This window comes from Lissotriton helveticus, chromosome 11 (assembly GCF_964261635.1).
Source record: "Lissotriton helveticus chromosome 11, aLisHel1.1, whole genome shotgun sequence".
Lineage (NCBI taxonomy): Eukaryota > Metazoa > Chordata > Amphibia > Caudata > Salamandridae > Lissotriton > Lissotriton helveticus.
The window spans coordinates 1091116592-1091143245 of NC_136072.1; positions in this window are offsets into that span (position 1 = coordinate 1091116592).

Sequence of the window (26654 nt, forward strand, 5' to 3'; positions counted from 1 at the left end):
ATATGAAAAAAACAGTATCATGAAGACTGGAGCCATGTTTACATTACTTCCTTAAACCCCTGACGTCTTGAGCCTGTATGTGTTTGTGTTTGCCACGTGACTGTGTGCACAGGACACCTGATACATGAACATGCAACAACAACAGCCAGGTGGCTGGATCTGATGGCAAACTTTTGTACCTTGGCACGGGCCAAGACTGTTCCAGTACCTAGATATTCTTTTGAAAACCTGGAGGGAACAAAGCACGACGTCCCCGTTTGTTTAGCTGTGTTTACGCTCGACGTTTCAACACACTGCATGCTTGTGCCAACAGCCTGGACTCAGCGGCTCATTTAATATAGCGCATAAACACCAGGGAGTCTGACTTTGGCCATGAACAGCTTTCTGCTGCCTTTTGGCTATGTTTGTGCTATAGAAATACCATATACATACATACATACCGCAACACTGGCTAGTGGATTAACCGCATCGATGCTGATGACGGAACCGCTCCGTCATCAGCCGCAGTGGTGCTGTGCTGATGACGGAGCGGTTCCGTCATGGCCTGCGCGGCGCGTTCTATTGAGCGGGTGGGTCCATGACGGAACCTCTCCGTCATCAGCACAGCTCACCCGAGGCTGGTGACGCAGCGGTTCCGTCACCAGCGTGTGAGCGCCGCGCGGCCCCCCGACCCCCTTAGCGCTGCGGCGGAATAGCCGCCGCAGTGAAGGTGTTAATACAGCAATGCAGATCCAAATTATGTGGCAAAACTGATTGAATAATGCGGCAAGCGTGACTGAAAGCAAACATTGCCTCATGTTTTTATTCTTATAAGGTGTTAAAACACAAAGGTGTTGATATGCCCAGATGTAAATCCTTCAGAAAATGTATTTAAAAAAGGGAAAAAAATACTCATCCAACTGATAGCATTCAAAATGTTAATCACTATTATTAATATGAAAATCAAGTTTATCATTACTCTGCATGCTTCTCGGGCCTTCAAAAATGCATGGAAAGTGTTTGGAGCTCTTTTGAAGTACAAGTGCCCTCTTTAATTGATGCTTTGAGAATAGTGTATGTAGTGTAAACATGAAGTGGCATAACCTGTGAAAAAACATCTTCATGACAAAGAAGAAATCATTCTTTACACCCCATTAAAAAATGTAAACACTGAGGGTTTATCTTTCCTGTTGGAGACAAAACACGTCCATGTTGATCAGTTAGTACCATCTTGGAGAAATATTAATCTCCTGTCTATAGCAATCAACATATGACTTTCCAACTACCAGCCCATCACTCAACTACCCCTTCATCGTAAGATGTTTAAAAAAGTGACCTACTCTCACCTTCAAAACAACCATCTGCTGCATGACTGCCAATCTGGAATAGATCATGCTGCAGCACGGAGACCAACAGCGTGCGCAGCATAATGACTTCCTGACCATAAATTACGATGACCCCTGCATGCTAATATTGCTGGACTTCTAAGCTGTCTTTGACACAGCCAACAAGCGAATCCTTATCCAAACCAAATGAGATTTACTAGCAGTGTCCTTCACTGATTCTCCTCCTACCTTTCCTATCTAAACCAGTTTGTTCACATGGTCGCCTCCAGGTCCTAAAAGATTCCTGAGACCTGCGGAGTTCCCCTGGGGTGCATCCGGTCTCACGTCATCTTCAACCTCTAGTTGGAGGTCTTTGAGGCTCTACTCACAGATCAAAGCATCAAGATTCACCAATATGTCAATGACACACAACTCTACATGCAAGTCTGCTGTGCTCCAGACATCAAACACCTCAAACACTGCCTGCACTTCCTTCAGACCCAGATGTCCAGCACCTACCCGAAGCTCAACCCAACCAAGACGGAATTCTGGTTATTTGCCAAGAACAAGAAGCAAGAAATAGTATAAAATAGTACAAATCTGGCTCGATGACATAAACCTTGACAGCTTTGAACCTCCCCTTTCACTAATGCCAAGCCACTTGACTTCACCTTTTGACAGCAAACCTCACCCTCAAGGAACACATTGCCAAACAAATATAAAGACAGCCTGCTATCAGCTGGCAGCTGCAGAATGTACTGTGCTTGGAGCAGGCATAAGAGAAGCAAAATAAGGTTTCAGTCGGAACAGACAAGGCCCCTTCTCCAGAGTGGGTGGGGCCCCCTTCATGGAGAGCGTCCTCCACAGAGCACCGCCCATCAGAGAGGGGAAGAGGCAGCATAGAGTGGACTGGAGCTGTTAATTTGAACTGGTGGGTGCAGAGGGGGGTCAAAGGCTGCACCTTCAGTCATTATGCAGGTGGTAACCCCTGCAGAAAATGTTTCTGGCTTTGTCTGTTCTTTACAAGTTTTTTCTGTCCCCCAAGACAGGCATTCATGGCAGGCCGGGGCACAGGTGTCGTCACTTCACTGCTTAGACTGGCCATGATCCTAACTGTCCAGGCTGTGTGACGCCTGTTAGTCACTTCTCTAAGGTTTGAAGCCACAAGGCCCGCCCCAGATGAGCACCTCAGCTGGTGCAGATCTTAAGGCAGTTGTGGCAAGCACTGAAGGCCTCTTGTTGGCTCGGTCAGCAGACACCTAATTGTCATTGTTGGCTAGGGTCATCACCGAATTAAAGGTAAAATGATTCTAATATTTGCACTGTGCATGCGGCAGCAGGACTGTAAGCAGAGTTTAGGCTTCCACTCATCCCAGAATGAAATGCAGCCTCCTCCGTTGGACGGTTACTTTAGCAGAAACATTTTAAGAAAATGTTATCAATAACTCCTAACAACTTCTAAATATCTCACATAATGACTGACACCTTTAATAATGCAGAACTTGTTCCTTGAGACGTCACTACATGATGGTTGTATGATGGTACAACTCATTCCGTTGCAACGCATGCCATTACCACGCATGTATTACAATGCCAATACCTGTACCATGCATAACTTTTACCACGCATTTGTTTATATGAATGTACCTTTGCCACGCATGCCTTTACAACAGTTTTCGTTCTAAAGGTATGTATGGTAAAGCCCTATGCGTGATATTGGTTTTCCCAGCCCTTCACCCTTAAACCAGTCCCTGTTGCCTCCTTAACCCCCCTAACCACCAGCCCTTGTTAAAATATCCAACCCCTGAGCCCTAAAAGTATACCCCGGCGCACCACCCTCACCTCAATTTGGCTCTGAGCCTTTTTTAAAAATTCCAAATTCCTGCCCTAAGCCCTGAGATTAAACCCCAGCACAATCCCCCTTCCTGAGCCCTTTTTAATTATTACTCAACCCCTGCCCTAAGCCCTAAGACTAGACCCCAGCACGACCCCCTCTCCCACAAGCCCTTTTTAAAAACACCCAACCCCTGTCCTGACCCCTTAAACCGACCCCGGGAACTTTTTTTAGAAAAATAAACACCCTCATTCTAAGCCCTAAATCGAGGCCCAAGCCACGGCACATGTCATTAAGAGGAAGCGGAAGGCTCTCCATTTCCTCTGATGACATCACCACGCCAGTACCTTTACCAAAGTGGAACGCCAATAGCACCAATCAGTTACCCGCATAGCCATTACCACCTGTGCAACGCATGCATGATAAACGCATACGTGTTGTCAAAAAATGCTTTGCAATGGCTATGCGTGGTAACAGTGCATGTGTTGTCATGCATGTGTGGTAAAGGTACTGCGTGGTTACAGCCACGTTTCAATGGCTGTTTCCCACTGTAGGGACAGGACCAAGGGTAAAATGGTCCTAGAGAAGCTTAGTGGGCCTCGCTTTAAATATATTTACTTTCCAAAAACCTTTCTGTGAATAACTGAGCATAAGCTTCCCAACAAAGCAAAATGTCCTATAGGAGCACATGTTGGCAAAAGAGCGAACGTTCTGCAGAACAAAAGCTTGTAGACAACTTCAACATGGGCAGGCCCTAAGCCTCTCACTCGTCGCTTGATACAGCATCCTAAACATCTTTTCTAATCATCTCATAAGGTCTTCCAACTGCTGCACTGTTATGCCAGACTTAAAAACCCAAGAACAACAAGTAAGAAATAGTATAAACCTGGCTCAATTACATGAACCTTGACAGCTCTGAACTTGTTATTCTAGACTTAAAGAGGTAGTGAGTGAATGAAAGGGGCAGTGAGAAAGTAGTTAAGGTACTGAGATAGAGAGGTAGGGTTCAGAGAACAGAGGTAGGATGGGAGGTAAAGAGATGAGGTGGGTTGAACTGGTGAACGAATGTTGAGGTTAGTTGAGAGGTTTGGTAGTGAGAGACACAGAGGTGGGATAGAGAGATGAATAGTAGTTGAGATGTGAGGTGAGGTAGAGAGAGTGTTAAAAAAGGGATAGAGAGATTTGCGGTATAGAACGGTGGAATTGAAGTGAAGAGAGATGAGGTTAAGAGTGAAGTGAAATATATGAAGGAAATACATGGAGGGGAGATGGAAACAGTTTAGTCAGGTGCAGAAAGAGGGTTAGTGTAGAGGGAGAGTTGAGGTTCAGAGAGCGAATTGAGAGGTAGCGATATGAAAGTAAGACTAGAGAGTGTTTGAGAGAGGTATGGTCATGAGAGAGGGTTGGAGAGAGGTGCATTGAGACAGGGGAGGTATATTTATATATGTGTGAAGCAGAGCATTGAGAAGGTGAAAACAGTGATGTAGAGGACACATTGCTGGAGTGTGTCGGTAAACTTACGCAACTCCAGCAATGTGTCATTAAACATGGGGTGAGTCCCATGTAAAAGGATCTGCGTCTCTCATTATGCCTGCTTGAAGTAGGCATAAGGATTATGACACAGTCAAGTTGTAGAAGTGGCACAGTGAAATCTCATAGATTTCACTGCACCACTTCGACAAAGCTTTTTTTATGTGGGAACGCCCAACCTGAAAACATTATACCTATCGCAGGTACAATGTTGCGCAGGGCATTACAAAGTGACGCATCTGCCTAGATGCGTCACTTTGTAAATAGGGCGCAGTGTGGCGTAGTGTGGCGAATTGTTTACGCCTCCGCAGCGTTACAAAAAAGTGACGCAACAGCAGCGCAAGCCCCCATTAATACGGACCTTAATTGTTTGGGTTGTCCTAGGGGTCCCATCATCATTTCTTGCAGTTGAGGCATCTAAGCTTTCGTTACGCCACTGCTCCATGGCCTCTAGACTCCACAATGGCACCACTTAAGGACATTCTGAACACCGCAGCACATCTCACCCACGACCGAAATAAATATGATTACATCATCCTCATCCAGATGGAACTCCATTGGCTTCCCTTGCCTGCCCACACCACCTTCAACACCAGCTGCATCATTTACAAAGCCATCATGACATGCACTCCCACATACCTTGAGGTCAAGCGCATCCTCTCTGTTGGATCACGGCACACCAACAGCCAGGCCACCATCAGATAGGGGACTAAGAAGTGTGAAAAAGAAAAAAGATCTATGCACCTAGGATCTGGAACAACATCACTGTCTGGGAACAGCCCCAACTCCCACCTACCACGCACGCAACCTAGGGATCATCCTCGACTCCATCCTGTCCATGACTAAACAGGTTAACGCCGTCTCTTCCTCATGCTTCAACACCCTCCGCATGCTTTGCAGAGTCTAAAAGTGGATCCCCACCGAAACGAGAAAAACGGTCACCCAGGCCCTCGTCAGCAGCAGATTGGACTACGGAAACGCCCTCTACGCAGGAGCCTCGACCAACCTCCTGAGAGGACTGCAAAGGATCCAGAATGCCTCTGCACGCCTGATCCTCGACATCCCTCACCACAGCCACGTCACACCCCACCTGAGAGACCTGCATTGGCTCCCCGTCAACAAGAGGATAACCTTCAAGCTCCTCACCCAAGCACACCAGGCACTCAACAACGCCGGACCGGCATACCTCAGCGGACGACTCAGCATCTACACCCCCACCCGCCAGCTCAGCTATGCCGGCCTCACCTCGCCACAGTCCCCCGCATCTGAAGAGCGACCTCTGGTGGCAGATCGTTCTCCCACATCGCCGCCAAGACCTGGAACTCCCTCCCCACCCACCTACGGCAGACCCAAGACCTGCTGACCTTCAGAAGACTCCTCAAGACCTCGCTCTTGGAGCAGCATCCTCCCCCTCCCCCCCCCCCAGCACCTTGAGACCCTCACAGAGCGCTGTTATGATTGATTGATTGATTGACTGCCTCAAAGCTGCTTCATTTTAGAAAAGAGTGCAAGACACACCTCATTAAAGAACCCTACATCACAAACGTAACAATTCAATTACCAGCTAACTCTTCTGTCAGTTATTGGCTGTAAGCTTGCCTTTCATGTATTGCAGTGCTCCACTGTCTTTTTATGTAGGTTTGCGCTGTAGAAATACCAGAAATACCACATATATGCATGACAGGTATTGAGTTAACTTCTGCAAAGCACAAGGATATTTGATTAATTATATATGCAGTATTCAAAGTAACTTTTGATCCCAGCTACAATTGCAAGAGTCAAGAGTGCTGCGATGACACTAAATTAAATTTTGACATTGTGCCGGAAATGTCAATGCTGCAATGCCCGAAACGGCTATTCACAAACACTCATACAAATCCCGCCTCATTAATATTCACAAGACATGCTGCAGTCTAACAATGCATGCAAATGCAGTTATGGTCGCCTGCAAAGGACAGCAGGCCTGCATCTCTGCATTTCTATTCACAATGTGCCAGCAACATAGGCAATTGCAAGGAACCAGGGTAATAATATATAATAATATAATGTATATATTTGAGAAATAGACATCAAGGGAGCATGAATCAGTCCTTAGGACTGTTGTCTGTTCACCAATGCCTCACTGACAGTTTCCACTGCGCAAATGTTTGCAGATTGACAAGGACAAGCAGTAAACTTGCAATGTTTTGTTGCAGCCTGATTGGCTGCAAACCACTGACATATTTCCTTGCAAATCATACGTAAGAGGATAATGCAGCTTTGCCTTCGGTATTCAGACAAAATATCAAAACCAAATTATCGTCCTACCAAAATATCATGTACAAGATATCATGATATGGAAATATTGTCTGCAAGAATATTGTTGTCAAGAATATCGATTTAAGGTGATAATGGTTTTGAAAATATCAAAGTCAATAATAGTTTACAAAAAAATAGTTGTTAATAGTATACATTTTAAATGCATATGCTGTACATTTTTTGTATAATTATTGTTCATAATTTTAATATAGTTGTTACATTTTTTGTAGTTATAAAATGTAATTTAATACATTTTTTGTAGTGCTAGTACCATTTCGGGTTGTGGGTTTATAGGGGTATAGGGTGGGAGGCAATATAATTATAATTAATTAATAACTCGATTTTAATTACTAGTACTTATTTATTGGTAATTTTGTTTGTTGTGCAATTATTGTTAGTATTTAAATTTTAGGTGCAGGTTGTGGATGGATAAATTGTGAGGATGGTAATTATATTTATTTTAGAAATACATTTTTATTATTAATATTTAAACTAATATTTAATTGTGTAACAGGTGTAAATAATATAATTTTAATCAACATTTTTAGATATGTGTTGTATACTTTTATGAAGTATAGGGTAGAATGAAACTTAAGTAATAACACAATTAAATATAGGTAACGATATATGTATTTTTTTACAACAAATGTTATTGTTGAAGACAGAAGAAATCACAGGAAGGTCTATGGCAGTACATCGCATATATAAATGTAATTGATGAGGATTTCAACTTTTTATAATAAGTCTGTCTGGAACATGAGGATACATAAAGCAAACTCTGTGAAAAATATGTATTATAAACAAAGAACAAAAGTGTCACCCAATCTACGCAACTAACATTGGAAAATAGCTCAAGTCGCAAAAGAACAGTATATGCACAATAGGTTCTAGTGTACATCCAATACGAAATCATCAGAACTTCGTGTCTGGGAGATTGGTTCATGGTGAAGGTTGCGATAGTCGGCCCATGGCTTCCATATTCTCGGGTGTTCCTGGGGGCACCCGCGTGCCTTAAGAATTGAAATTTCTAGCCCCATGGAGAAGTCAAGGCTGCGCTTTCAGGCCCTGACCGAAGGCAGGGAGGCCGCCTTCCACAGCCTGACAATGTCTCGCTTAGCAAGGGTAAGCCCTAGGAATAACAGGTGCCTTTTGTACCTATTACCTCCGATTTCATCAGTGATGTGAAGCATGGTGAGGTGCAGAGACCATAGAGATCCCATCCCAGGACCTCGGAAAGGCAGGTCAGCACCCCGCGCCAAAAGCGCGACAGGGTGGTACAATCCCAAACCGTGTGGAGGAAGGTGCCCTCAGCCGACTGGCACAGGAAGCAAGAAGGAGAAGCAATCATCCCGGCACGCCAAAGCCGATTGCGGGTAAAGTATGCCCTATGGGGATATTTAAATTGTATGAGCCGAAGACGCGCCGCTATGGCCGCGCCGCTATGGCCGCGCCGCGTAGGGATTCAAGAGTCTCCACCCAGTCATCCTCGTCAAGTGGGCCCAAGTCGTCCTGCCAAACCTCCCTGGTCCTGGGAAGTGTATCATGACTGTTGATGACTAGGGTGCCGTGATTGTGTGCGCGCCCATCTCGCCCATGAATACCTTGGCTTCAATAGGGCTAAAGTCAGTAATCGTATCGTGTCGTGAAAGATAAGGGGAGAAAGCGTGCCGAAATTGAAGATATTTGTAGAATTGGGAGCGGGGCATTTGAAAGTTGGCCTGTAGTTGTGGAAATTACTTGAGAGTCTGGTCCCGGAGGCAGGGGCGGATTGGCACTGCGGGCATTCGGGAATCGGCCGAAGGGCCGTTGTCTCAGTGCCCTCTGTGGGCCGGTTTTTCTCTCCCCTTTCCCAGTTCACAGAGAGTGCTCTCTGCTATCTGCTCTCTGTGGACTGGGAAAGGGGAGAGAAAAAAACGGCCCACAGAGGGCACGAAGACAGAGACAGAAATGAAAGTGCTTCACTGTGCGCCATATAGTGATTATTAGCTGTGGCCTCTACTTCACCCCCTGCCCCTGCAAAGCAATCATGCCAAGGGTGGGCTGGGGAGGGGTGATTGTTTGCGAAAATCGGCCTCCCTGGGGGCCAGGTGTTGCTCAGGCCTTGAGCCATTTTCACCTCGGCCCCCCTGGGGCCCACGCGTCCGAGAAACAGTGTTAATCTTAACACCTCGGCCACAGCCCCTCAGATTCAGGGCATAGTGGGCGAGGAAGAATGGGTCTGGCTGTGGGGGCTTGGTGATGTTTTGAACTAGCACCACCTTCACCTTAGCCCCCCCCCCCTCCCCCTGGCTACTGTGGATGACCCAGCAGCTGTTTTTTGAGCTCCCCGGCCAGGACATTGCCCTGGGGCCTGGAGAGCTGGGGAGGGCTGATTAATTTACTAATTGCAGGGGCCATACTGCTGTTCATGTGCTCCTGAGCTAAAGGTCTGAGGAGGGCTGAGTAGGTTAGTAATAGCAGGGGCTTCCCTTCTTTTCAGGTGCTCCTGCACTGGAGGGCTCGAATAATTTTGTGACAGAAAGGGGCCTTGCTGGTTTTTAGGTCTCGCCTGTCGATGCGCATGCGCATCGAGCAAGCGAGACTATAGGGGCTCATCTACACTTTATCTAACTTGCAAGGAATCGTGGCGATTCCTTGCAGTGCCCGTGACTTTTAAGCTCAATGCGCATGTGCATTGAGCTTAAAAGCGCGTGCACAGCCGCCCGCATTCCTCCGACACCTTTGAAGTGAAGCTTAGCTTCACTTCAAAGGCCCGGTTCTTCACACCCACATGCCGCTCTGCCCTGCTCCGCCCCCTCCCCTGAGTCATCCTGCCTGCCCCTTCCCGCCGTGTCGCATTTCTCCTCCCCCCTCCCCCCTCCCCTCTCTTCCCTCCGTCTTGTTGGCTTCTCTGTTTCTTTTTAGGCGCTCCGAGGCCACCCGTGCGCCATTTAACGCTATGTAAAATTAAATGTAGTTTTTAACCTGTTGCTTATGTCTGCCCGTGCCTCCTTCAGTGACTCCACCTTTTCTCTGCCTCCTTTTCACGAAAGGCACCGAAGCCCCCACAGCGCCCACCTAGCCTCATGTGTCTGCCCTGTGCGCCACACGCGCCTCATTGGGCGCTATAACAATACTTTCCCCCAGAAGTATCCTCTCTTTCTCTCCTTCAGGTTAATCATTCCTCTCCTCGCTAATTATCCTCCCTCCCCGCCTCCACCTTTCTTCCCCGTTCCTTCCCTTCTTTCTCACACCCCGTATCCCGTTCCCACCTGCACTGCTTTTATTCCCTCCTCTCTCTAACGTTTTCTCTCTTCTGTCTGTCTTGGTCAGACCCTCTTTCTCATTGTTTCTGTATCCATTTCACTCGCTGACACCCCTCTGCTACTCTCTTCTTCTCCCATTCACTCCTCCACCCCTGTCTCTGCCTTTTTAACTTTCTCCTTTCTCTCTCTTTTACTTTCCTCATCTCCTCTGTTTAAACTCTGTGCCTCTTCCAGTCTTTCTCTTAACCCTCTCTTTCTCTAGCTCCTCTCTTCGTTTAGTCTCTCTCGCCGCCCCCTTTCTTTCTTCGGTTTTCTCTTTATTCTCTCTCTCTCTCTGAATCATCACTTGGCTTTCTCTCTTTCCCTTCCATCTTGCCCCTTCCCTTTAGATCCTCCTTTCTCTGCCGCGCTCTCTCTCTCTTCCCCTCTTCCCTTTCCCTTCTCTCCTTTATTCTTCTTCGCTCCCTCTTTCTTCTTCTCTCCATTATCTCCGTCGTCCTTTCCCTGTCCTTAGTTTAAGTTTCGAGTTAAACATATTTTGTGGGGAAGGGCCCCGTTCCGGAAGGAGCTGTCGGGAGACAAACCACCCGCTGTTGGAGCCGTGGAGACTGAGGGCCCACGCCAGCGAGCGGTGGGGGCTGGTTGGGGGTAGTGGAGGGAAACATGTCATGTAAACACCGCCTGCCCGCGCGGCGTGCGCCTCTGCTGTACCTCGGGCGCGTCCCCCTCACAGCGGGCAGCGAGCTGTCGAGGGCCCCGTCTGCCAGGCTGTCGCAGTGGCGTAACGCAAGATGACAGCTCCCCCATGCAGAATGTAATGTGGGCCCCAGAGTCTCTCACACTGAACAGATATTCATTTGTCTTGGGCTCAATTGCCCCCCCCCCCCAGAAGTGAGGTCCCCTCTAAAGGGTTGGTTGTCTCCACGCGCCCTGCCCGTGTTACCCCCTTCCAGGCACTTTCGCTGGGCCTCTGTCTGCCCGCAATATTTACTTACCAGATTTGTAATTATGTTTGTTATTGCTCGGGAAAGCAGAGTGGCTTTCCTGAGCTCCAAACTGTTTCTTATTGCTTGCCAGTGTACACGTTCTGCCGGCATGCAATGGCAAGGAAGGGCTGAGGGGGGCCCTCTCCAACACAAGGTACACTAGGCCCCCCTCCCCTCGCACCTCGGGGGCTGCAGAGGGGTCTCCATTATGCCCCTGTGCTGCCGGATCCAAAGCCCTGTCAGCGCTTGTGAAAACAATGTAGGCCACTTTCTTTAACCACAGGCCTTTAATCATGGTATTTTCCTCTTAGGGTGCACCTCGAAATGATCGCCCAAACTTACTAGCTAGTAGCACGTTTTTTTTCAAGTCTGGCTTTGAAACTGAGACAGATACAGACTATTGATCACCCCTAACCCCCCAAAAAACATATAGAGGAGTTTTTGATCAGCAGTCCTCATCTATTGGTCTGTTGAACTGTCATTCACATTTTGCATTCTCCCACCCCTGCATTGGGCTTTACCTGCTGGCACCATTCAGTAAAAGTGACTGCACAAAGCCAGTGCACATTGTTCACATCTGCCTAAAATTATTTTTTTCCAGTGGCATAGGCGGTTCAAAGTGTGCTTTTATAGTTTATTTTAACTTTAAATACCAGCTATTTATTTTGCCTGCAATTCGTGTGTTCAGTTAGATGGTGATTTGTTTTTTAAAAAAAAAAAATTAATTGCTGTTATAATGTCATTAAGTGACATTGAAACATCGTAGACGCACGTGATTTGAATCCTTGTCTTGGTGGGGGCGGTTTATTCTTGACTTCTTCTCAAATAATGATAATAAAATGCATGATGCAACTGAAAGGCTTTGTATTAAAAACATCCTCACCAGTTAAACAGCCACGCTACTGATTTCTAAAAAAACAGTAATATTTTATTGCAATCCTATAGCTGCCACACTTACCAGGCAGTATGTTTTTATTTCTTTTTGAAGCCAGTGCTTGTAATGAAAAATAAAAATATGTGAGCACTGCCTCAGCATGACAAGGCCACACCTATTGGCTTTGCCAGTGAGTGTTTTCCTAAGTAGCTAGTGGGTTTTGGATTACACAAAGGGCTTGGGTTACACCAGTGTTGTGTCTTTTCCGAAGAAGCCTGAGAAAATATTGACTGAGAAAAAAAACGATTGGCAAAATATAGACTCCAAAAGGCAGACTGCCAAAGACCTGAATTTACATAAATATGCTACAACATTTTTGACTTGCTCTCAAGCGCTTGTCCGCAAACATGCTGCGACTGGAGTCAGAACTGGAAAATGAGCCAGTCCTAATGCACACGAGAATAGGCTTTGGCTGGATTTGGAAATTAAATACAGGTTGCATTTTTTGTAGGGAGTTGTTTAAGGCTGATATAATAAATTATCTATAATTTGGAACCAGCTTTCTATAAAAAGATGTTTTTATGGTCTAGGCTTCCACATGGGATTCTTAGGTCTCGGAGCATTTGAGTTAGAGCTTTTAGAAATGTTTATGGCTTTTTTTTTTTGTAATTCTTTGGCATTGGCTACAGGAAACAAAAATGCTAAAGATTTACAAAAAAAACCCATAAACAATTCTAAAAGCACTAACTCTAATGCTGCGAGACCTATTGCATTTCCAATGCTTGTTTAGTTGCTCAGCATGTAGGCCATTGTCACCTTGGGCCTGTGTCCTGCGCAAGAACAGTATCCTCCCACTTTCATTCCTTGTCTGTGCATAGGCATATGTGGCCTGATGCCAGAGTTGCAGAGATGGGGATTCAAGTTTGAATCCCAGCGTCTGCTCAACAGCCTGTGATTCTGGGCAGATCACTTCATCGCCCAGGCCCTTAAATAAAAAAATTGGATCATGTGTACTGTAATTGGTATTCATGAATAGAACTCAAATAGCCTTTGTCTTGGACTGAATTTACACTATATAAAACTGTCAAATGGTAAAACAACTATAAAAAATAACCATTTGTTCATGCTTTATGATTCTGCAAAGGGACCATGATAATTAAAAAGGACACTTTATAAAAACATGTCCATATTTTTAACACAGCTTTTCCGATACGAAATTTCCATTTAATTCCCCTTAGTGCTTCACTGTCTGGTTTTCTTATGTTGTGGAGGCTGCGCTCTGACACCTAAGTCATTCGGCACCTCTTGTTGAGTGCAACATTCTACTTCTATGTTCTTTTTGTTATTCTGGGAGAGTCTAAGCTTGCCCTAAGATAACATTTCATAGTATTCATAATTTCCAGTGACTCCTTCCTCAATGGGGGATCTTGTTGGCTGATGTTTGTGGTAGCTGGTTAGGAAAGAGTATTCAACGACATTGTGCAGGGCGTTAAGACTGCAAGTAAGTATTCAGTTATCTGAACTGCAGTGCTCCTAGTCTTTACCAATGTTACTTGCTCTGTAAGCTTTAAAAGGCTTAATTTACTAAATATTTCTCTACAAATTAGACCTCAAAGAGTAACCAAATGGTGTTTCATGAAAGGGCACGCCCCTTGAATATGGGCCACGCCCCTTAAATGTAGGCCACGCCCCCGTAATGTGGGCCACTTTTTTCGTCAGTGCCCGGGCCAAATTGTGATCCCAATCCGACCCTGCCCGGAGGACATAGCCAACCGTTGAAATTTCAATAGCATTCCAGCCCACAAACCCAGAAAGCTCAAGCACCAGCGGCAGGAGGCCATTATGGCAGAAGGGGGCCTCCTTTGTTAATCTACCGTACCGCCAGATCCTACTCGGAGCCTACCGCCAAATCGCAAAAACAGTCCGGGCTGCGTGCAGCAGCGTGCCAAACGCTGCGTTAGAGTGTAGTATCGTGTGTAGAGATTTAGGGTCCATCAAATATTTTATTTTAATGTTATTTATTATTGTACGTGTTAATTGTATTGTGTGTTTTAAATGTACATAATATTTGATTTATTAGTTGTTATTATTTTGAGAATATATTTTTGTATTTAAATTATAATAATATTTTCTGTAATTTATGATACGTATTCACCATTAAAATATGTATTTATTTTATTTCATTTTTTTATAAAATATAGTTGTATTTCTTTTCTTCAAAAATTTATATTTTTAATTATTCACTATGTTTTTGAAATTATCTTATTATATTGAAGAGAATTAGTTTGTTTCTAATGTTGCACTGACTGGAGTGGGAATAGCCAATTTTACCCCTCCCCAATCCAACACTGTCCCTCCTGTTACACTCATTGGAGAGGAAATAGTCAATTTTACCCCTCCGCAATCCAACACTTTTCCCTGCTGTTGCACTGACTGGAGTGGGAATAGTACATTTTACCCCTCTGCAATCCAACACTCCCGACTGTTGCACTGACTGGAGTCGGAATAGTAAGTTTTACTCCTCCGCAATCCAACACATTTCTACGGTTGCAGTGAATGGAGTAGGAATAGTTAATTTTACCTCTCTGCAATCCAACACTTTCCCTACTATTGTAGTGAATGGAGATGGGAATAGTAAACTGTACCCCTCTGATATCCAATAGTTTTGGTACTGTTACACTTTGTGGAGTGGGAATAGTATATTTTACCCCTCTGCAATCCAACACGTTCCCTATTGTTGCACTGAGTATAGTGGAAATAGTAAAATATACTCATCCGCAATGTAACAATTACCCTACTGCTGCACTGTCCGTAGGGGTAATAGTAAATGTTATCCCTGTGTAATGTAACAGGTTTCCTACTGTTGCATTGCGTGAAATGGAAGTAGTAAATGTTATCCCTCCTTAGTCCAGCACTTTGCCTACTTTTGTATAAATTGTAGTGGGAATAGTATATGTATTGAATATCAAATTTTATAATTTATATTATGTGTTTGTGTATTTAAAATTATAATATTAATTATTATTAATGTTTTCATGTGTAAAACATTTTTGTAAATAGTAAGTTATGTTGTTTACTTTTTTATTTTAATAAAAATGGCTTGTTTTTTTCTTCAATATTTTGTTATTGGTATATGTATGTATATATATATCACACGGACTCTGAAGTTTTGTGCATAACTACGATGCTGTTCCACCCCCACAATACCCACCCATCAAGAACAAAGCATTCTGGGACTTGTAGGCGCCATCCATCGGGCGGCCCACGTAAGGTATTAGCACATGTGACTCACCTGGGGGAGGAGCATCTGAACACCTATCAGGATGGGGCAGGGTATTTTAAACCCGTGATTTGTACCTGCATCCTGATCACACTCCTGGCGCTGAAGAAGGCTATGACGCCGAAATGCATCCGCCATTCTGTGTGACCTTCGAATAAAGCTGGCTCCGAAACTTCCCCTGTGTGGCCTCTGCTCTTTCTTCGAGGGAGTTTGCTTTGGTATATATATATATTTATGTGTGTATATTTGTTCGTTATATCATTACATTACTAAAACAATTATTAAATTATACTATAAATAAAAATTTGTTTAACAATAGTTTTTAACTAGCTATATGTAAATATATACATATGAATATATATGTGTGTTTTACTTTTTTTAAAATAAGTTTAATTGTTATATTTGTTTATTTAAACATTACGGCCTCATTACAACGTTGGTCGGAGTTGCCTCCAACTGACATTACCATGGATGCGGAAACGACCGATCTCCGACCAGCGGTCACACCCCAATTACAATCTGAGCTTGTGCTGCAGTCCGAAACCAACCGCAGCACAAGGTCCCATTGTACAATGGTAGTTTTTGCACATCCCTGCACCGTGTGGCTGCCACACGGTGCAAGGATATGAACAAGGGCACCATAGGTGCCCCCCAGGGCCTCAACTGTAGGGCCATGGGAGAAGGGGGCCCTGCTAGGGGTCCCCAAAGTCACTTTCCAACAGCCTTTCCATGTTGGAAAGGCCTACATGGAAAGGCTGTCGGAAACCAACATCATAATCCCAACGCCGTCCTTAAGGTTTCCCCATCCAGTTTACACTCCGACCACCGACATTGTAATTCGGCAGTCAGAATATAAACCTTCCATGTTGGTCGGAAAGTCGCCGACCAACATCGAAATAAGGGCCTCAATCTATTTTACTTTTATTCCATTAATGTTACTATTTAATATATTTAAATTTATATATATTTAAAAAACTAAATTTTATACAATGATATTAATGACAACAATATTTTTCCCCGATATTTTTGTACTTCCCATTAAAAGTATAGGATGATGATATTTTTGACAACAATATTTGTCATGATATTTTGGTATGGCAATATTTTCAGAGGCGATATTTTAACAGTGAACCTTTGCCTTTAACTTTCTTTGCTATTCTCAAGGAAGCCCAATGTTAACAATGTGAGTCGCAAAGACATTAGAAACTTGACATGCCACTTTGATATATTTTTTGTTTTATCCCTTGCAAAGCCTGACACTTTACCCAGCGCAGGCTTTGCGAATGTGAAAAAAATCTGATACATTGGGCCCATTGTTAGGTCTCGCCTGGCGTTAGCAGCGAGCATGCGCTGACTCGCCATGCAAAGGCTTCTTGGAATCGATGCGGTTCCAGAAGCTCGCTTTCTGCTCTGCCCGTGTTTTGCATTGGTGCGCGTCATTTTGCGCCACCAATTATGCAAAACCGGGTGTTATGATTGTCCAGGAGACTTTTTAGTCCCCCATGGGTACTACCCTGTCCGCTTTTGGCCTCACCCACCTGGATTGCATCTTTACTCTCTTAATGTGCCGCTAAGCACTTTTTTGGTATAGCTTTTCGCCGCCCCTTGCTGCTTGTCAGGCTTTGTTTCAATGCCCACCCCCCTACACAAACGCCAACAAGTCTGGCTCCTACATAAATGAAATGTCGGCGACTGTGCTTGTTTATTTCATTGATTTGCTGTGCGGGCCACTTTCACATTTCCATTTGTTTAATTATTTGGGAGCGCGGTCTGCTAACATTAGCGGCCGCGCTTGGTCGGACATTTTGGAATTGCGTACTTAACATGGAACGGAGGCAGTGTCAAGCTTCAGTGAGTGCTACGCGTTTTACAACAAATTCAGGTTAGAAAGTGGTCACTCTCACATTAGCATTGTTTTCTAGCCTCCGTTGTAAAGTACTGTACATCTGATATTTATATATTTTTAAGTAATGTGTTGCGTCGCATAAGTGAAACAGCAAAAGTGTCCCACTTCGATAGACTGCTATATGATTATTTTTTCTGTGGCTGTCTAAACGAATCGACTTCAAAGTGTAGCGGCAGAACATTTGTTCCTAGCCTCTTCTAAACAGGTTCGCTTACCGATGTGTAGCTAGCGGTTGCCTCCAGGGTCCGCTGTTGGAACAAACTGAGAGGTGTCAGGATGTGCAGCAAAAACCGCTTCAAGCAGCCAAAAGGGGGATCTATTTTTAGGTGATGGCACTCATTTTCTCTGCCACTCCCCCCAACAAAGAGGCGTTATTATAAGAAGCATCTGGCTACGTGTACACAAGGGGCAGCTCCTTGAAATGAGCAGCGATCCCTGCGGGTGAGCCGCCGCTGTGGCATCCCCTTCTCGCCCCTGCTCTCCTTTGCGATGGGAAAAACAATCAATCCTTCAGTGACTGGCGAACGTACCATGAACGACCTTTGCAAAAGCACAGCGGCCAAACCTCTGCGTCGTCCTCAATTAAGGCCTCTCTGTGTGTGATGGTGGTTGAGCGCTTTTCCTGGCCAGAAATAATTATGGCTATTGTTTTTGCCATCATTAATAGTTCAAATTGTGATTCTCCTCCATTTATTGGTGGGATGGTGGTGGCAGTGATGCAGCACATTACATACACTGCCAAAGTGAAAATGTTGAGAGGAAATTATGGAAAGCCAAGTTGATACACAAATTACCTAAGTATTGGGAGTGGAGCGACGCATAGTTGAGTGCAGCTCATCAGCATTTTGCAAACCCCAGTGTAACAAGCATTGGCATAGCCAATAGGTCTCGCTTTTGGGACTTTATTAGTATTTAATTGTGCAGCACAATATCCTTGTTGCAACAACATGAACTGTTGCATGGTTAAACACTTATAAGGTCCCAAAGGCAAGACCTATTGGCTGTGCCAATGCTTGTTTTTATATTTATATTATATAATATGAGGTCTAGTTTAACATAAAGGAACAATGTCATTGTAAGTAATAGAAATAGTCAATAGATAGAAGCACAGTAAATGCTGGATTTAACGAAAATTCTTGAGCCTGCGAGAAGGATTGGCCTTGTTACACAAAGATTTGGCTGACAATGGTGGGCGATGCGGCAAAACGAAGTGTTGCTAAAGTCTACGATGGGGTGGGGGGACTCTCCCTGTGAGTGTTGCAGCGAGGGAGGCACATCTAGATTGATGTCAGAGGGCGGAGGAGGTGGTTTACCGAGGCAGAGGATGCCCCAGAAAGTGGGGAAAAGTGTGGGGAACCTGGCGAGAATTCCCGGGGCACCAACATGGGGGTGCATTGAGATAATGGAGCCATGTTGAGTGACTGTTAGATTATGGAGGTGGCGGGACCAGATATACTGCATGGCCGTAAAAGCACCAGAGGAAGACACACTGTTCAATGTCCAGTGCTTGTTACCTGTACCATGTGCCAATCTCAGTACTGTACCAGATTCTCTTGATTACAGTGTATTTTTCTGTACTGCATTGTATGAGGAGCTTTCTTTAATAAAAAGTTTACCAAAAAAAGTAATCGAGTCTGTGAATTGCAGGAAAAGAGGTAAAAGTACGCAATACATTGTTAGGAAGGATCCCTTCGACCCACAATATCATTGTGGAAATTCAACTTGACTTTTAGCAAAATATGTTTACTGGTAGCAGCATGTTAGTTGGAAACACTGACTGGACTGTATTTGTACAGAAGTAAACAACAAGCTCTACTAAATCAAAAAACTCCAGCTGAAACAATGCTCAAATTAAATGGGTTGTTTCTGTTGAGGGTGAGTAGATCTTTAAAACCCTCGGTACAACAAAAACCATTTGTGACTGGTGAACTGGATTTCCCAGTCGAGTAGTCACTCATTAAGCTGCCTAACCAGTGCTGGGGGCAGGGCATGGGGCATGGGCTGGCTTCCCTCGAAGGCCCTGGGACACTACTGACCTTGGAGGTAAATATTGGCAGAGGGAGTGGGGCAATGTCAATATCCTCTGTAGACCTTGGTGTGTTTGGCAGCTCTAGAGCTGGAGAGGCACGCAGGCACAAGGTGCAGGAAACAGAGCCAGGCTATGGAAGAAGCACCCTCACCTCTCTTGCTTTCCCTGAACCTCTCTTGCTCTCACAGGTTCCAAGGAATGATTTATTATTGGGCAAATCCCACTCCCTATCTTCTACACATACAGGGCCGTATGTACGAAACAAACGTCTGTTTACATTCCTAAATAGCTAATCCTAAAAAATCACTATTTAGGAAATGCAAAATGGAATGTACAACAATTGCAATTTCCTAATAGCACTTCCTACAGAGTCGCAAACGCTATTAGGAAATCGTTATTTAGGGAATGCTAAACCATGCCTCCCTATGGACCTAAAGCCCCATAGGTACGAATGGTATTGCATTTTAAATTTTGCGATTCCTTATTTGAAAATCGCAAATTTGGAAATGCAGGAACCAGGGGTGACTCAGGGGCGTAACATAGGCCCACGCATTCCCCGCAGTGCGGGGGGGGGCCTCAAGCTCAAGGGGGCGCCCTCAGCACTGCACTTCGGCCTGAGAGCTCCTAATAGAGTCCGGAGGGGGCCCCTCCACGTACCTGGCAGGGGGGCCCCCTCAATTATCGTTACGCCACTGGGGTGTCTATGGGCCTAAGGCCCTCCTTGATGCACACCAAACAAAAGTGGTGCTCATGTAAAGCACACAAATGCCCTAGGAGCAAGTGTGCACTTTATGGCACTACCAAAACTGCAGTTCTGGGTGCCTTATCCTAATTTGCACATGGTTACCATCGACTTGGAGTTTAGGATAATAGCATTTCCTAAATGCCCATTTCACATTTAGGAAATGCTTTGTACATGTGCTTAGGAAATAGCAAATCGGAAATCCCTATTTGCGATATCCAATTTAGGGAATCACAAAATACGATTTCTACTGGGGAGAAATCGCATTTTGCAACCGTGTTTGGGCATTTGTACATATGGAAAGGCAGTATTGCATTTCTTAACGGACTAAAATTGCGATTCAGTTTGTTAGGAAATGCAATTTCCTTTCATGCATACAGCTCATAGTCTCTTTCGTGCCCTCAAAAATTCAATATCTGGGTTTCATCATACACCTCGCCGAGGAGGCCTGGCTAACAGGGAAATATGGCAGTATCCTAACTCATGTCTGTCCCTCAGAAGGCGAAGCAGTAGGGCTAGTCATGTGTCAGGCTCGTTTGCCATGCGAATCACACCTCCATGGTTCTTCGGCCCACTGACGAAAGTTGTTCATTTCCTTCCAAAATTGCATGAATATGGGCTCCACACATGTGCTGTTAACATAACATAACATAACATAACGTAACATAATGGTCTGCTTGCACCCCAATAATCAATGTATTATGTATAGCTCTCATAGAGAGCCTCTATTTATTTCAGTGTCTGATAGTCATAACTCCTTGCTATGACATTACAACAGATTTTATTTTTCAATTTTATTGTACAGAGTTTTATATAGCACAAACTTGACCCGAATCAGGTATCAGATCGCTTTACATAGCACCAGTTGCATTACATGAGGACACATTCTTTTTTTGTTAGACACAGGGACATTAAGTGATTTGCCCAGAATCACAGGATGTTCAGCGTCATTTCAAAGACTCGAACCCAGTTCCCCAGGGTCGAGGTCCACCGCCCAACACTGGTTGTGAACTGTTGTGATGTCATAAAGGCCTCCCAGGCCCGGTGACGGGGCTCTCTGAGAGCCTGTCAGCGCAGCGCTGCTTGTCTGCTTTGACTGAAAGTAGAAAGAACAGCTGCAGGAAGGGGAGGGAAGGCACGGAAGGTACTGTGGTTTGGTTTAGGATAGCAGGTAAGATATTTATTTTTAGGTCTAAGCACGACCTGCATTCAATGCGTAAGCATTGATTGCAGTGTGCTTCCACAACTATTGCTACCCGTTTTTGGGAATGTGGACAGGAGAGGGTGCACGAGCGCAGATCGGCGCAGTTTTGACCTCGTGAGCGCACGGCGCCGTGTCCCTCTCCTGCCTCATTCCCTTGGCAAACACACTTCACACTCACGCATGCGCACATACACAGCCATACACAGGCACACACACACTGCATACACACACGCAGACCCACGCGCACACACACAGACAGACACATTCGAACAGACACACGAGCGTACACCTCCCCCCCCCCACTCACCGGGCTCTTTCGGCGTGTTCCGTGGGCACTCACCGGGCTGTTGCTGGGGATCGGGCTCCTCTCTGCGGCAGTCTCATCTCGTCGCGGCACCAGGGGGCGGGACTTCCTGCCGGATTACAGGCCCCGCCCCCGTCTCGGCCAAAAGTGCCTGACTTCCGCCTTCCCCCAGTCCTTCGTCACGCTGCACAGATGGCGCTGCTTATTCAAACGTATCATTGCTATCTTACCAAGCACTCGTTCCTCTTTGAAGCTTTTGCTGAGTCACAAGGTGGGTCAGCCTTCTGGCCCTCAAGAATCGCGCCTGACATCTGTATGCGAGTTACTGCCATACTGAAACAAGCGTTTAGATGACGTGTTTCCACTAATCACGCAGGCTCCTGCTGGTGCTAGAATGTGTATTTCCTAAAGTTTATCAGCCCCCACACCACCGAGCAACGAGGGCTTTCTCCTACAAGCCAGCGCTATCTCTTTGTATGTGCCCAAACAAACCGCGTTCGCTCTTAAAGATGACGCCTTGCCACAGAAAACACACTGCTTCGCCATTCCAAACAAATAAACCACAATTGTGGTGCAAACGACAGCGGGTGAATTGTCGAGGGAGAGCCACAGATACCTTCTCTGAATGACAGACGCAGAAACTATTTATTAACAGCCCGCGCGTCACTTAAAGCATATTGGCTTAGTCACGAGTGCAGTGATCGATGGTGCCTCATAAAACGGGCATGGTAGCTGTGCAGGGTGTCAGAGAAATCGCACTGCGTGCCCTGTTCACCTCCAGTGAGCACAGAAAAATAACACCTTGCTGTAGCCCAAGAATTGAGAGATGTCGGCATAAATTACAGGGAATCCCTCAATTGCAAGGATCTACCTTCTAATGTATTCCTGATGAGACAACCTCGCTAATTATGTTGTGACACATTCCGTAGGCACTAGTCAATTGTTTTAGACAGACAAAATGTGCTTTGGCGTATTAGCTCGTTAATAAAGGGAGGTGGGATTTTAGAAGTTAGTTGTCCACAATATGGCCTCCTGCGCGCACAAGCAGAGATGCAGCTCGCTCCACCGGCGGCTATCTCATTAGGACGAGAAGTAGGTTTACCAGTAGTAAACTAGGGTATCAGAGAAGCCAGGAGAACTTGTCAGCTAATTAGAATGTGCTTGTTGTAATTGCCCCCGCACGTTTTTTATGCAGATCTGGTGCCATAAAGGGGCAATCTGGCTCGGTTTTCGTCTGTTGAATTTAACATGTCACATGCATAGAGCGGCTCCATCTGTAACTGGTAAACCCCCTGCGTGTAGACGTGGTGTTAGGCCAGAGTGCTGAGGACAGTGCAGAGTGCAGATTGTGGGTGCATATTGTGGGTGCAGAGTGCAGATTCAGAGTGCAGATTCAGAGTGCAGATTCAGAGTGCAGATTCAGAGTGCAGATTCAGAGAGCAGATTCAGAGAGCAGATTCAGAGTGCAGAGTGCAGATTCAGAGTGCAGATTCAGAGTGCAGAGTGCAGATTCAGAGTGCAGAGTGCAGATTCAGAGTGCAGATTCAGAGTGCAGATTCAGAGTGCAGATTCAGAGAGCAGATTCAGAGTGCAGAGTGCAGATTCAGAGTGCAGAGTGCAGATTCAGAGTGCAGATTCAGAGTGCAGATTCAGAGTGCAGATTCAGAGTGCAGAGTGCAGATTCAGAGTGCAGAGTGCAGATTCAGAGTGCAGATTCAGAGTGCAGATTCAGAGTGCAGATTCAGAGTGCAGAGTGCAGATTCAGAGTGCAGAGTGCAGATTCAGAGTGCAGATTCAGAGTGCAGATTCAGAGTGCAGATTCAGAGTGCAGAGTGCAGATTCAGAGTGCAGATTCAGAGTGCAGAGTGCAGATTCAGAGTGCAGATTCAGAGTGCAGAGTGCAGATTCAGAGTGCAGATTCAGAGTGCAGAGTGCAGATTGTGGGTGCAGATTGTGGGTGCAGAGTGCAGATTCAGAGTGCAGATTCAGAGTGCAGAGTGCAGATTCAGAGTGCAGAGTGCAGATTCAGAGTGCAGATTCAGAGTGCAGAGTGCAGATTCAGAGTGCAGAGTGCAGATTCAGAGTGCAGATTCAGAGTGCAGATTCAGAGTGCAGAGTGCAGATTGTGGGTGCAGATTGTGGGTGCAGAGTGCAGAATCAGAGTGCAGATTCTGAGTGCAGATTCAGAGTGCAGAGTGCAGATTTTGTGCAGATTCAGAGTGCAGAGTGCAGATTCAGAGTGCAGAGTGCAGATTCAGAGTGCAGATTCAGAGTGCAGAGTGCAGATTCAGAGCGCAGATTCAGAGTGCAGATTCAGAGTGCAGATTCAGAGTGCAGAGTGCAGATTCAGAGTGCAGAGTGCAGATTCAGAGTGCAGAGTGCAGATTCAGAGTGCAGATTCAGAGTGCAGAGTGCAGATTCAGAGTGCAGAGTGCAGATTCAGAGTGCAGAGTGCAGAGTGCAGAGTGCAGATTCAGAGTGCAGATTCAGAGTGCAGGTGCAGAGTGCAGATTCAGAGTGCAGAGTGCAGATTCAGAGTGCAGATTCAGAGTGCAGGTGCAGAGTGCAGATTCAGAGTGCAGATTCAGAGTGCAGGTGCAGAGTGCAGATTCAGAGCGCAGAGTGCAGATTCAGAGTGCAGAGTGCAGATTCAGAGTGCAGATTCAGAGTGCAGATTCAGAGTGCAGAGTGCAGATTCAGAGTGCAGAGTGCAGATTCAGAGTGCAGATTCAGAGTGCAGAGTGCAGATTCAGAGTGCAGATTCAGAGTGCAGGTGCAGAGTGCAGATTCAGAGTGCAGAGTGCAGATTCAGAGTGCAGGTGCAGAGTGCAGATTCAGAGTGTAGAGTGCAGATTCAGAGTGCAGATTCAGAGTGCAGATTCAGAGTGCAGATTCAGAGTGCAGAGTGCAGATTCAGAGTGCAGAGTGCAGATTCAGAGTGCAGACTGCAGATTCAGACTGCAGATTCAGACTGCAGATTCAGAGTGCAGATTCAGGGTGCAGATTCAGAGTGCAGATTCAGGGTGCAGAGTGCAGAGTGCAGAGTGCAGAGTGCAGAGTGCAGAGTGCAGATTCAGAGTGCAGATTCAGAGTGCAGATTCAGAGTGCAGAGTGCAGATTCAGAGTGCAGAGTGCAGAGTGCAGATTCAGAGTGCAGAGTGCAGATTCAGAGTGCAGAGTGCAGATTCAGAGTGCAGAGTGCAGAGTGCAGATTCAGAGTGCAGAGTGCAGAGTGCAGATTCAGAGTGCAGAGTGCAGATTCAGAGTGCAGAGTGCAGATTCAGAGTGCAGATTCAGAGTGCAGAGTGCAGATTCAGAGTGCAGAGTGCAGATTCAGAGTGCAGAGTGCAGATTCAGAGTGCAGATTCAGAGTGCAGAGTGCAGATTCAGAGTGCAGAGTGCAGATTCAGAGTGCAGATTCAGAGTGCAGATTCAGAGTGCAGAGTGCAGATTCAGAGTGCAAATGCTGTAGTCGTCACATGTGCGAAAGTTATAACTATTGGCATTGAAAATGACAAAGCTATTAATTTAGCTATTTTCAAAATCAACACATAAATAAAAAAATTGTCATTTACAAGACCAATAGCTCAAACTTTCATAATGCGAGACCTATTGCATTGCAAATGCTTGTTTCGGTGTAGAGTCCAGAAGCTGGTTGTTACATCGAGCTGTCCACAGTAGTTTGACATTGCCGTCACTGCTTCACTCCTAAGTTATACTTTCAGACTTTTCTGCTCTGCAACTGCAACAAGTCGTCAATGGTGGCACACACTTACGGATTTTATATTTCCTTTCCACAGCTTCACTGTTTTCTGTAGTTGAGTCGCCTATTTTTTAACTTGAGGTTCACCGTTTGTTACAGCCCTCAAGTAAGTTGGAAAGCGAGGTGCATGCAGGTTTTGTGCAGGTGCGCATGTAGTCTCATTGGCTTATGAGTCACTTGTTCACAGTGTTTTACATAGAGGGTATGCTCACTGTTTCCTATCACAAATTCGGGAATGGCGCACTAACTCACTGCTCATCTTTATTGTTATTGCCTTTGGTTAAATACATACAGTGTCTGTGCTGGCACTCCTGGACATGTTAAACGATGTATCTTTAAAGAATTTAAATGATATCAGCATTCTATATGACATGTTTATGTATGTTTCTTTATTCTTACAGTGGCCCCTGAAGAAGGGATTTGAGTTAATCCCGAAATGCATTGGGCATTTCTATGTAACTTCGGAATACCACTGAATTCATATAATTTGTTGATGTTTTTGATTTTGTACAGCATTTATTTAGTTAAATGCAATTGATGTTATTTTGCACATGTAGATCATTTTAATTCATATGTATAACAAAAAACATTTTTGTTCTGCTGGAACAAGTATTTTCAGATAAATGTGAAGTTCAAATCGATTTGATTAGCACTGGTGATTTCATTGTTGATCAAGAGTGAAATATAAATACATTAATCTACGCTGTGCATCCAGTACACTGGTGGTTTTCCGATTTTGGAAAAGGGGGGTGGTGATGGACAGAGTTTCTGAATGATGCAGAATACTCTTACCAAGTCAAGAGATCATGGTTTTAATCCATCACCGTTTTTTAGCTCACTGCACCATCCCAGCTCAGAACCTGGCTATATGCAAATTAGTCCGTTCCTGTCCCAGTGCATGATGGGAACAGGGCAAACCAAACTACCAAGCCAATTCTTATACTGGGAAGGAAACAAGCTTCCGGGGACCGGTTTCTGGCATCACAGCCTTCTTCGGCCCGGCTTGCTAGAATCCTGATGGTGCAATGAGCAAGGGACTCACGTCTGAGTATACCCTCCCACACATAGTGTGGATAAAACCGATTTTGGAAAAGGGGGGTGGTGATGGACAGAGTTTCTGAATGATGCAGAATACTCTTACCAAGTCAAGAGATCATGGTTTTAATCCATCACCGTTTTTTAGCTCACTGCACCATCCCAGCTCAGAACCTGGCTATATGCAAATTAGTCCGTTCCTGTCCCAGTGCATGATGGGAACAGGGCAAACCAAACTACCAAGCCAATTCTTATACTGGGAAGGAAACAAGCTTCCGGGGACCGGTTTCTGGCAAGAGTATTCTGCATCATTCAGAAAC